The following is a 13,944-nucleotide window of genomic DNA, read 5'->3' as shown; positions in this document are numbered from 1 at the left end:
CATCAAAAGGAAAGGTAGAACCCCAGAAAGAGTGCTAAGTAAAATAGAGGGGAGCCAACTATCAGATATGGAATTCAAAACATGGATTATGGAGAAGCTGAATGAGCTCAGCGGAAACTACAAAGAATTCCAGGGAAACTACAAGGAACTCCAAAAAAACTACAAGGAACTTGCTGAGAATTACATGAGCATGAAAAAGGACATAGAAGCTATCAATAAGAGCCAGGAGGAAATGAAGAATACGATCTCTGAACTGAAGAACACAGTAGAAGGAATTAAAAGTAGGCTAGAGGAATCAGAAGATCGGATCAGGGAGCTAGAGGACAACGTAGACAAAAACTCCCAGACAGTGCAACAAAATGAAAAAATACTGAACAAGACTGAAGACATTCTAAGACAGCTGCAGGACAACATGAAACATAATAATATCCGTATCATAGGAATTCCAGAAGGAGAAGAAGAAGAGCAAGGGATAGAAAACCTCTTTGAAAAACTAATGACAGAAAACTTCCCTCACATGAGGAGAGAAAGAGTCATGCAAGTCAAGGAAGCACAGAGGGTCCCAGTGAAGTTGAACCCCAACAGGCCCACTTCAAGACACATCATAGTTAAAATGCCAACATTCAAAGACAAAGAGAGAATCCTAAAAGCAGCAAGAGAGAAAAAACTAATAACATACAAGGGAGCTCCAATAAGGCTATCATCAGATTTTCAGCAGAAACACTACAAGCCAGAAGGGAATGGCAAAAAATATTCCAAGCAATGAAAAACAAAGGCCTACAACCAAGAATACTCTACCCTGCAAAGCTCTCATTTAAAATGGAGGGTGAAATAAGGAGCTTCCAAGACAAAAGAAGGTTAAAAGAATACATCTCCACCAAACCAGCATTGCAAGAGATGCTAAAAGGTCTGCTTTAAGAAGATAAAGAAACAGAAAGAGACAGACAAGAACACAAGTACAAAGGGGGAAAATCACAATGAATAAGTACTTATCAATAGTAACCTTAAATGTAAATGGATTAAACGCTCCAATTAAAAGACATAGGGTAGCTGAATGGATTAGAAAGAATGACCCACATATATGCTGTCTACAAGAGACCCACCTTAGAACAACAGATCTACACAGACTAAAAGTGAAGGGATGGAAAAAAGTATTTCAAGCAAATGGACATGAAAAAAAAAAAAAGCTAAAAAAAAAGAAAAGAAAAAAATAGCTGGCATAGCAATACTTATATCAGACAAAACAGATTTCACAGCAAAGGACATAAAAGAGACAAAAAAGGGCATTTCATAATACTTAAGGGAAAAGTCCATCAAGAAGATATAACCCTTATAAATATATATACACCCAACTTAGGAGCACCCAAATATATAAGAAAAAATTTAAAAGACTCCGAGAAAGATATAGACAGCAATACACTCATAGTAGAAGACTTTAACACCCCATCGTCAACAAGGAACAGATCTTCGAAGCAAAGAAACACCAAAGATATTGACGCACTGAACAACACTCTAGATCAAATGGACTTAGTCGATATATATAGAACTTTTGACCCCAAAGAAGAAAAATATACAGACTTCTCAAGTGCACATGGAATATTTTCAAAGATAAACCACATGGTAGGACACAAAATAAGCCTGAACAAATTCAAGAAAATTGAAATTATATCAAGCATCTTCTCAGATCACAATGGCTTAAAATTGGAAATCAACCTCAAGGAAAACACTCAAAAACATTCAAACTCATGGAGAATGAATAACATGCTACTAAATAATAATAATGGGTTAACAATGACATCAAGGAAGAAATCAAAAAGTTTCTGGAAACTAATGATAATGAACACACAACAACCCAAAACCTATGGGATACAGCGAAAGCAGTCCTGAGAGGAAAGTTCATACCAATACAGGCCTACCTAAAAAAGCTAAAAGAATCTCTAATAAAAAGTTTAACCCTACAGCTACAAGAACTAGAGGAAGAACAACAAGCAAAGCCCAGATCAAGTAGAAGGAAGGAAATCATCAAGATCAGAGCACAATTAAATGACATAGAGTCGAAACTAACAATTCAAAAGATCAACATAAGTAGGAGCTGGTTCTTTGACAACATAAACAAAATTGACAAGCCTTTAACCAGGCTCATCAAGATAAAAAGAGAGAGGACCCAAATAAATGAAATCAGAAATGAAAGAGGAGAAATCACAACTGATACAACAGAAATACAAAGGAATATAAGAAATTATTACAAACAATTCTATGGCAAGAAATTTGACAACCTAGAGGAAATGAACCAATTCCGGGAAACCTATAGTCTTCCCAAACTGAATCAAGAAGCAGCAGAAGGTCTGAATAGGCCAATAACAGCTAGTGAAATTGAAGCAGTAATCAAAAAACTCCCAGCACACAAAAGCCCTGGACCGGATGACTTCACATGGGAATTCTACAAAACCTTTAAGAAAGAACTAACTCCTATCCTCCTCAGACTATTCCAAAAGATCCAAGAAGAGGGAAGACTCCCAAACTCGTTCTATGAAGCCAGTATAACCCTAATTCCAAAACCAGGTCAAGACACAACAAAGAAAGAAAACTACAGGCCAATATCACTGATGAACATAGATGCTAAAATCCTCAACAAAATATTGGCAAACCGGATCCAGCAACACATTAAAAATATCATACACCACGATCAAGTGGGATTCATCCCAGGGATGCAAGGATGGTTTAACATTCGCAGATCAATAAACATAATACACCACATAAACAAAATGAAAGACAAAAACCACATGATCATATCAATAGATGCAGAAAAAGCATTTGATAAAGTACAACACCCATTTATGATGAAAACTCTCAGCAAAATGGGAATAGAGGGAGCATACCTCAACATAATAAAGGCCGTATACGAGAAACCTGAAGCCAACATCATACTCAATGGGCAAAAACTGAGAGCATTCCCCCTGAGATCAGGAACAAGACAAGGATGCCCACTCTCTCCACTCCTATTCAACACAGTCTTGGAAGTTCTAGCCACAGCAATCAGACAAGAAGGAGAAATAAAAGGCATCCAAATTGGAAAAGAGGAAGTAAAACTGTCATTATTTGCAGATGACATGATAGTGTACATAGAAAACACTACAGACTCCACAAAGAAACTACTCAACCTAATAAGTGAATTTGGCAAAATAGCAGGGTACAAAGTCAATATTAAGAAATTGAAGGCATTTCTGTACACCAACAATAAAAACTCAGAGATAGAAACTGAAAGAAAAATCCCATTTACCATAGCAACAAGAAAAATAAGGTACCTAGGAAGAAACTTAACCAAGGAGATAAAAGACCTGTACTCAGAAAACTACATAACACTGAAGAAAGAAATTAAAGACGATACAAATAAATGGAAGCATATACCATGCTCATGGATGGGAAGAATCCACATCATTAAAATGTCCATACTACCCAAAGCAATTTATAGATTCAATGCAATCCCTATTAAAATGCCAGTGACATATTTCTCAGACCTAGAACAAATACTTCAAAAATTTATATGGAACCAAAAAAGAGCTTGAATAGCCACAGTAATTTTGAGGAAGAAGAACACAGCAGGAGGAATCACAATACCTGATATCAAACGATATTACAAGGCCACGGTAATCAAAACAGTCTGGTACTGGCATAAGAAAAGACATATAGCTCAATGGAACAGAATAGAGAGCCCAGAAATAAACCCAGGTCTATATGGTCAACTAATATTTGACAAAGGGGGAAGGAACATCAAATGGAGTGAAAAGAGCCTCTTCAACAAATGGTGTTGGGAGAACAGGACAGGGACATGCAAAAAAAAATGAAAGTAGACCACCAACTTACACCATACACCAGAATAAACTCAAAACGGATCAAAGACTTAAATGTAAGCCGTGATATCATAAAAGTCCTAGAAGGAAAAATAGGCAGGAAAATTTCAGATATCCCACGTAGCTACATTTTCACTGCTATATCTCCTAAGGCAAGAGAGATAAAGGAAAGAATGAACAAATGGGACTACATCAAACTAAAAAGTTTCTGCTCAGCTAAAGAAAACATCAGCAAGATGAAAAGGAAACCAACCATATGGGAAAATATATTCGCCAATGACATCTCAGACAAGGGATTGATCTCCAAAATATATAAAGAACTCACACGACTCAACACCAAGAAGACAGACAACGCAATTAAAAAATGGGCAAAGGACCTGAACAAACACTTCTCCAAAGAGGACATACAGAGGGTCCATAGACATATGAAAGAATGCTCAACATCACTAGCCATCAGAGAGATGCAAATAAAAACCACAATGAGATACCACCTCACACCACTCAGAATGGCCATCATCAACAAATCAACAAACAACTTGTGCTGGAGAGGACGCAGAGAAATGGGAACCATGGTGCATTGCTGGTAGGAATGCAGACTGGTGCAGCCACTATGGAAAACAGTTTGGAATTTCCTCAAAAAACTAAAAATGGAACTGCCTTTTGAACCAGCAATTCCATTGTTAGGATTATATCCAAAAAATCCTGAAACACCAATTCAAAAGAACCTATGCACCCCTATGTTCATAGCAGCACTATTTACAATAGCCAAGTGCTGGAAACAACCTAAGTGCCCATCTGTAGATGAGTGGATCAAAAAACTGTGGTACATTTACACAATGGAATACTATGTAGCAGAGAGAAAGAAGGAACTTCTACCGTTTGCAACAACATGGATGGAACTAGAGAGAATTATGCTTAGCGAAATAAGCCAGGCAACGAAAGAAAAATACCTTATGCTGTCACCTATTACAGGAAACTAATGAACAACACAAACAAATGAGCAAAATTGAACCACAGGTATGTAAACAAGGAGTAGACTAACAGTAACAAGGAGGGAGGCGCGCGAGAGAGAAGGGGAAGGGTCTAGTCAAAGAACATATATGGATGACCCACGGACATGGACAGCTGAGTGGGGACTAAATGTTGGAGAGGGAGGGAACAGGGACAGGGAAGCAAGAGGGGGAAAATTTTGAGACAACTGTAATGGGAAAACAGACAAAAAAATTTTTAGTGGGGCAAAAATGAAAATATGAAGAATGGAAATGCCAGTTCAGTGAATATTAGAAGGACTAGGATTTTCCTTCACACTGGATATTTTTTTCCCTATCTGATCCTTCCAGAGTTTGGCATTCTCAAGAAGTAAGTAATGACATAAGTTTATTTGCAGAAAATTAATAAGACCAGTTGTGAATAGAGGGTGATTTTTTTTATTTGTTTGTTTTGTTTTTTGACCAAGACTGTGACTGGAATGTCAAGCCCAAAAGAGACATGCTTTGGCTCAGGTTGTTACCAAAAAGCCCTGAGGATCTGGGAATGACTTTTGAAGGTAATAAAAGCCCGCGAGATAAAAGGCCTGCTACCATGGTTGGTTGTGCGGTCCAGAGCAATCTTTCCAGGGAAGAAACGAAGGCTGTTTTCCTGAAAGATGGCTAGAAGGGACCTTAAGGCACAATGAAAAACCAGAAGGACTTGGAAAAGACAGGAGTGTACAGGCAAGGCTGAATGCCAGGTATGTGGCCCAGCTTCTGTGCCCTGAAGAGCAGACTGAAGGTCAACCTAAATGTTCCTTGGGTAAGTTCCAGCAAAGGAAAACTAAAGAACATAAGTAATCATTTGCTGCTCTTGTTGTGTTTATGCAAATGAACAGAATAAATTAAAAATGGACTTAATGCAGTCCCTTTAATGACAAGGAGAGTAATCTTAGGGAGAAAAACCATTATTCAAGCAAAACCACAATGATCAGCGGTAAACTATAAATTAGTGCAGCTAACCGTCTTTAAAGTTTCTTTTCATTTAAAATATGTTTTCACTTGAAAGTTAAACCACGTCTGTGGTATCATCAGAGATATTTAAGTTACAGGCAAGAAGAATGTCAAATGCCTTGCAACTGGATGTCTTTCCAATAAGACAGTCTTACAGATTTAGAGACTTGTTTGTAGGTTATGATACATAAATTAACATGTGTTTTCTGTTTTCAAAGGGCATAAGCCTATGACCGCATTACCCGAGTGATTGTCTGTACGTATAGGTCTCACTTAATCCTGTCTGCAGCGCTGCCTCCTGAGACTCCACGGTTTGGCTGAACTAAGTGGCTGGGTTGGTGAAGAATGGGGTGGTCTGTGGGCTTCACTTTAAAACTGGTTTCTCTTTTCTATCCTAATGGCGTGGACTGAAAGGGCCCAGAGGTCTGAGAGGGGGGAAACCTAAAATATTTCCCTCAGCCAAAACTAAGTATAATGAGCAAAAGGGTTTTGGACAGGTGAGTAGTGCCTAGCACTTTCCTCCAAAGAAGCCTTTTTTTTTTTTCTCCTAATGTGGAACATTGAAAAATTAATCCCTGCCTTTTGTCATCTAGTGGTTATGGATTGAATGATGTCTTTTAACCCTTTTTGCCAAATACGTTGCCCCCAGAATACAACAAGGAGGCCAGCCTGTTTAACCAAGCACGCCGTTGTCCGGAGACAGCCAACTGACCTGGAGTCTGCACGATCCTTCCCCACGTGGGAAGGCCACCCTCCCCTCCACACCCCCACTCTTATTAGGGATTTCTGGACGCAAGGGTAGGTAGGATGACGACCATGTCCAGCTTGAAGCAGCTAGAGGAGCATGAGACCTTCACCCAGTATCCTTTATAAGATTATTAAGGGTCTTAATATCTAAGAGGGAGGGATTGTTATTTTTTATTCTTAAAATCATTAATTATTTATTAAAAGAAGAAGGATAAAAAGAATACATAGAAGGGTGAAGCGGGAGAGCTTGTACATATGAGCCATGGGTATGGACTTGGGGGCGGATTGCTGGGGCGGGGGTGCTGGGTGGAGGGGAGTAAACGGGAAAAACTTGGAACTATTGTAACCATATCATATCAAAACACTGCTTCAAGGACATCGATCAGAAGCCCAGTGCCCGCATGATCCAGGAGCGCCGCCGGTTGGAAGTGGGCAGGTTCTCATCACTAGGGCTCCCGCGATGTATGATGGCTGAATCCCCATGTGGCAGTGGCGATGAGTTCAGCCAACAGCTGGCCAGGATGTTGTCCTGGGCCTGGGCCGCACAGATACATATGGAGGCTTCTGGGTCGTGTCTCAAGTTTTTCAGAGCTGAGTCATGGGAAGGAAAGGGACCACTTGTGAAGACCAGGTCTCCACATGGGTCTCACACCTTACCTTCCTTCTCACTTCCATGACAGGGCTTCGGCACCCGTTGTTCAACCTCCCGTCATCTTACCTTCCTCCCAGCTTCTTCAAAGCCTGAAGTCTGGTTTCTTACACTATAAACTCCATCAGGATGGGGCTATGTTCTCTGTCTTGGCGACTCCATGGTACATAACATGTACTCATCTGCATAAAGACTTAACTGGATTGAGCTGAGGACCCTTCCCTTGGGACCTATCCCTTTCCTGTTCTATGACCCACTGTGAGCCTACCCATTCTCTCACTCGCCCCTGAAATCTCACCAACGCAGAGCACAACTTACCAGCTTTAACTTCACGCAGATGCTCTTCTGTCATCACGTTCTTCATGGAGGGGACCAGGGACCCTTGAGCATAATCCGAGAGGTGAGCATACCTACCTCCTTACTCTGACCCCACCCCCATCTCACCCTCGGACCAGACCTCCTCAGACAAGCTCTCCCCACCCTTCTCCAGCCTTGCAAATGAGGACACAAAAGGAGAACTTCATTCTGACCCTGCAACAGAGGCCCTGAGAGAGGTGGCAGGCTCAACGGGCAGGGATGGCTCCAGGACAGGGGCAGGATGTGGGCTGTAGCCAACTCTGACAGACAGCCCCAGGCAGTCACTTAGTCAGACTGGCCCTTAGTATCCTCACCTGAGACTGGAGGCGGTGCTGCCCCAGCTGCCCCTTCTCTGGGGAGTTGGAACCACAATAACATGAAAGACACCAAGTGCCTGGCATACCCTCCAGGCAGGCAGTTGGCAGGGCCCATGGAGGGGCTGAGACCCAGCTCCTCAGCGATGTTACTTAGCCCTCCCCTGCCCCCAGCCTGCATGCCTGGCTCCCAAAGTGCCACCAGATCCTTAAATGGCCTATACCTCTTGCAAGGCCCTTCCTACACTTTCTTACCTGGCTAATTCTTATTTATTTTTGAATATTCAGCTCAACATAGTTGCTCCTCCAGGAAATCGTTCCTGCCCCTGCCCCCAAGCTAGGTTAAATGCTTCTCTGGGTTCCCAGAGTCCCTGTGAGTCTCTCTCTATCTGTATATGGCCTGTTGTATTTTACATGTGACTTATGACTCTCCCATCAGACCAGGGGTTTCTTCAGCTTAAACTCCCTGGGGGAGAGGGAGGGCAGTCTCCAAGGATCCTAGAGCATGGGCACAACTGTATGCAGATATGCATTTTCCTAGAAAAGGTGTTCCTAACTTTCTTCAGAGGCTCACAAAAGATCGGTCACCCATGGAGGCTGGAGTCCTGCCCCACAGTGGGGGCTGTCTGTGGGCAAGGCTGGCAATGCTCAACTCTGTTCCCCCAGCACAGCGCCTGGCAGAGAGGAGACTCCCACGGTGTTAAACACCAACATCTTTAGAAGTGATTAATTTGGAACAAGATTTAGGAAGTAATGTCACTCCCCGGGAGAAGCTGCCTCTGAACAGGCCCCCACATTCTGAGGGCATGACTCCTCTGTCCCATCACTGATCATGTGAACGGCATCACCCCCTGAAGGGTTCTTTGTTTGCCTGGACTAGGCATAGTGACTGACACAGAGTAGACGGTCAACCACCATTTGCTACACAAACCACTGAAGGGATCCATGGATGGATGGATGGATAAAAAACTGCAACTGATTTGAGGAAAGTCAAGGAAACATCACTCTACAAAGTACAGGGCTGGGAGCGTCATCCTCTCTAAGCCTCTTTGCAGCAGGGCTTCCTGGTCTTTGGTGAAGGGTGTGTAGTTATTTTGTGGGGAGTAGGAGTATAGCTGAAAGAAGACATACCCAGCATGTCATCAGAAGGGTCCTGCAGGGGATTCTGGGTGAGGGGAATCTGCTATTTGTTTTTTCCACACAGAGACAGAGCCTGGCACTGTGGCGAGAATGAAGGTAACTAACACTGAGTGAGCACCTTGACGTGCCAGGCTTCACATTAAAAAAAAAGAAAAATTCTTGTCTAGTATGTGAAACAGTAGTTGCTCCCCATCTCACAGGTAAGGAAACTGAGCTCAGAAAGGGGGGTCATGGAGCTGAGATTCGACGTCACTTTTCCACGTCCACAGTGGCAGGGCCTCGCTGCACCTGGGCCCAGGCTGCACTCCAGGGGGAACTGTTCTGCTGTGTATAGTTGCCAAGGTTCTGACCTGCACAAGGACTCCAGGCTGAATCCAGCCTGTGGTCCACGCAGTGATCTCAGAGGAGAGAAGACCTTTCTAATTTGCACCACAACTATCCGCTAACCAACCCTCAAACCCCAGGGGAGGCACCCACCCAGGTGCCCAAAGGGCTAGCAGCTTCCTTCCAAGTTGGAGATTGTGCAGAGCCCCAGGAGCAGCACTAGTGCCCAGGTAGGTTACCTATGAACATGACGGAGGACTTCCGCAGGGAGGCTCGGGAATTCTTGGCGTACTCCAGGCTCTGGTTGAGAAATGTGAAGGCGCTGTCTCGGTGGGTGTTCACCTGGGACAAAGAGAACCCCCAAAGTGCTGAGCCCTCATGAGAACTAATTACTCATCCACTCCTCCCGAAGCTGGGAATGGTGACTGTCAGGCAGCCAAGCCCTGGCCTCTTGCTTCCTGAAAATCTCTGCCTGAGCCCCCAGAGGCCAGGCCTCATCTCCTGGCGGATTACAAAAATCACTTTTGTGGTCTTTCTGCCTCGAGTGTCTCCTCTTCCAACCCACCCCCCTGCTGCAGCTGGAAGGAAAATTCTAAAATGCAAGTCCATTCAGAGGCGAGAATGCACATGACGTACAAGGGACATGATCGATAAGGAGAAAGGTCTGACCAGGGTGAAGGATTCAAGTTGCAGAGCAGGTGGGAATAAACCGGAAAGTGAGGAAGTTCTTAAAGGCCCTTAAAAGCCAAGCAGGCAGAGGGCTGATTTATGCTTTAGAAAATAGGAAGCCAGCATTCATTCATTTTTTTTGTCTTATTTTTATGTTTTATGTATTTACTTTTAGAGAGAGGGGGAGGAAGGGAGAAAGAGGGAGGAAAACATCAACAAGTGGTTGCTGCTTGTGCGTCCCCAACCGGGGACCTGGCCTGCAACTCATGCATGTGCCCTGACTGGGAATTGAACCAGAGGCCCTTTAGTTTGAAGGTGAGCGCTCAATGGGTTAAGCCACACTAGCCAAAGCCCAACATTCGTTCTTGATAAGGTGATGGCAAAGCAATAATTTGGGCAAAATAATCTGACAGTGGTGTTTGGGATGAATTTGATCAAGTAGAAACTAGGGGGCAGACATCTTGCGAAGAGGCTGTTGTGGGAAATGAAGAGAAATCTGATCTGATCACTCCCCTGTTGACAATCTCCACATCACGGAGTGAACTCCTGGGCATGATGCAAAGCCTTTATGATCATGTTCCTTCTCGGCCTCAACTTCTGCACTGCCTTCACCTGCCATGCACGTTATGCTCCAGTCCCAGGACGTAGCCCAGTTCTCCTCAGATCTGTGCCTGATGCAAGCAGTTGCTCCTAACTGCAGCGCCCTTCCCTCTCTTCATCTGAGGAATTCCCTCTCATCCCTTGAGGCTCAGCTCAGAAGCCAGCTCCTCCCTGAAGCTCCCGCAAACCTCAGGCAGAGCTGATCCCAGCACCTGTGATGTTTCTGCAGCATCTTGCACAATCTTTGTCACAGCACCTATGACATTGTGTTGTAATTATTTATACCCGTTTCCTCCACCGGATCCTAAGCTCCCCAGAGAGAAGGAGCCATCTCACTGCACTCAGGGCCTCAGTGCCCTGCACAGGACTTGGCATGCTGCAGGTGCCCAGAAACTGTTGGATGATGGATGGATGAGTGAGTGAGTGAGTGAATGAATGAATTGGTGACTAGGTTCCCAACCCCTTCCTAAACCAAACGGTAGAACTTAACCTTCGCGTGAGCAAAACTATGGACAGAGGATCCTGCAGAGTCACGAGCTGGCAGCGCACGGGCCATAAGTGACCAGCCAAGTGGTGACCCACACAGTGTTTTAAGCAAGCTAAACTGATTACTGATTAATGTCTTATACAAATCTGGGTTTCACTCTGGCCAAGTAGCTCAGTTGGTTAAAATGTCTTCCCAATATGCCAAGGTTATGGGTCACATCCCTGGTTAGGGCATATACAAGAATCAACCAATGAATGCATCAATTAGTGGAACAATAAATCAATGTTTCTCTCTCTAATAAAAAAAAAAAATCTGGGTTTCTAGCTTCTGTTGTGAAGGCGAGGACCTGGCAAGAGTGGCTGCACAGTGAGTTGGAGCACTCCACTCAGGCTTTCAGCAGGACTGGGCCCTGCAGGCTGCCACAGGCACTACCGCTGCCACGTCACTCGTGATCATGTCTGCCCAGTCCCTGGGCACTGCAAGTATGTGAATTAGCGCCCTGGCCAAGCACTTCCTCCAGGGCGTTTTCTCTCTGTGTAAAATGATGGTAACGATATTAGACACTGGGTGAGGAGATTTTGAGCCTTCCTGAGAATGGTGGTCCTGAAACATCTTCCCAATCTGATATTTTGTATATATTTGTTAGGTTGGTATGGGGAATACTGACATGCTCGGTCCAAATCTCCCTTTGGGTTTGAAAAATGTATTCCCCCAGCTATGGAGATTGCTTTGGCTGAAGAAAACCGTTAACCCAAGGTCACGTCCCTTCCCAGGGGGACTGGCGGCCAGAGACAGGCAGGATGTAAAGATATGACCCCCGACTCCAATTTGGGGAATCTCATGAAGTGCTGGCTGAGGCCTCCCTGCAACCACGAGGAGACTTGACTGCTCTACCACTCCTGCTCCTCGCTTTCCCTTCTGCAGGTGTTAACCCCAAGGGTGCACCTTCATAAACCCCGTGCGTGCTAATCCGTCTTAGAGTCTGCATCCAGGGGAACCCTGCCCATGACAACAGGGAGGGTAAGTGGGACCAGATGCCAAACCTTCCTAAATGTTATGCGTAGGTACTGGGCCATACCCAGCACTTTACTACCTTAGGATGTTCTCAGGTGTTACCTAGAAAAGGGGTTCTGTGTGGTCAGATAAGTTTGGAAAACCGTAAATTAAACAGCCATGAAACGTGTCCTTAGCACGGAACATCTCAGAGACTTTAAAGAGCTGATGGTGCTGCAAATACCCAAGAGGAAGATGACAATGCAGTGTTTCGCAAACCTAGTTTGGGACGTCTGAGAACGTCCTTTCTCCCCAGTAGGGCATATCCTATAGAACTGGTGTCACAGCCCTGCCTGCTGCAGCTCACTTGGTTGGAGCATCATCTCATAAACCAAGAGATCTCGGATTCTATTCCCAGTCAGCGTACGTGCCTAGGTCTGGGGGCCAGGCCTGTCAGGGTGCATACAAGAGGCAACTGATCGATGTTTCTCTCTCACATCGATGTTCATCTCCCTCTTCCTCTCTCCCCCTCCCTTCCCTTCTCTCTAAAAGCCAATAAGCATGTCCTCAGGTAAGGATAAAAAGAAACAAAAGAACCGTTGTCATAGACAAGACACTCTGGGAATTACTGTTGTAGAAAAGGGAGCCGGTAAAGCCCTTTCAGCAAGATAAACAGATGTGTGTTTTCACCAGACCACTCTGGTGGCCTGAGTGGGGAATGGATTGGAAAGGTGAGAATAAAAGCTGGGAGACCCACTGGAGGGCTAGACCCAAGTCCCAGCTGAGAGACATCCATGACCTGAACTAAAGGCAGTGACAGTGGGGGTGGGGAGGGAAAATCAGATTCAGACGTATTTAAGATATTTAAGTTTGATCCAGTGTGGAAGGTGAGGGAGATGAAGGCGTCTAGGCCGATTCTGGGTTTCAGCTTTGGGGCTCAAGAGGGACAGAGCAAAATTGCAACAGAAAGTCATAAGTACCGAAGAGACATGCTGAGCTCACAGTTTGTGTGGTTCAGTTTGGGGGTTGTGTGTGGTAAACCCCTGGAAAGGGAACACTAGGAGTAAGGAGAGAAGTTAGAGACCGAGATGAACATTCAGGAGCCAACAACTCATGGGTGCTATTGGAATTTCCAGTCAAGATGTAAAAAGAAAGAAGAGGAAAGGAAAGAACTGCCCACCTCCAACATACTCAGAAGGAACCACTGGCGTCTTGGAAGCACTCACAAGGTAGTTGCAAATCTTGGCCACCGTCCGTTGCTGGCTGTCCCAGGGCTTCCGGCTATAAGCTCTTTTTGGCAAGTCCCACGCCATGAAGCAAGAACAGCGGGACAGGGTCTTCACGCAGCACTGAGGACCAACAGAAAGAGAATACCAGAGCTGTGGAGTTCCGGGACAGCCAGAACATGTTCCAGAAGAAAGTCGTGTGAAACGGCACTTTGGAGAATCAATTCCTATTTGAAGTGGACAAGCGCAGCTGGTGTTTGGAAGAGGAATCCTGACACAGGTGCTTTCGGAAAACAGACTTCTCACCAGAGTGGTTAGTGACTCCGGGTCAGTTTCCATAGAGGGAGAGGCACACGCAGGGCCAGGGGCCTGCGCGCACTCACCGGGCCCACCTTGGTGTTGCCCTCTTGCATGGTCAGCAGCAGGGGAACCAAGGCGCTGATCAGCTGTTCCTCCATGGCAGGGGTGCGGGGCGACGACCGCAGCTTCCGGACCACCTTGCCGTACAGCTTGATGCAGGAGGAGCGCACGTCTTCTCGTGACTGGGAGAGACGTGGAGGCTTAGGCATGCTCCCTCCTCCAGGAGGCAGCCTGGGCCTCTGCGC

The 13,944-nt window shown here is 44.9% G+C and overlaps 1 pseudogene; it reads right to left on the bottom strand.

Moving 5' to 3' along the window:
• Positions 1 to 6,818: 6,818 nt before the first annotated feature.
• Positions 6,819 to 13,944, bottom strand: part of LOC150016105 (maestro heat-like repeat-containing protein family member 7) — a 39,938-nt pseudogene continuing 32,812 nt past the window's right edge.

Source organism: Furipterus horrens, unplaced genomic scaffold (genome assembly GCF_987537825.1).
Source record: "Furipterus horrens unplaced genomic scaffold, mFurHor1.1.pri manual_scaffold_3, whole genome shotgun sequence".
Classification (NCBI taxonomy): Eukaryota; Metazoa; Chordata; class Mammalia; order Chiroptera; family Furipteridae; genus Furipterus; species Furipterus horrens.
Note: the sequence above shows the minus strand (reverse complement) of the source record. Positions and strands in the feature narration are given on the sequence as shown.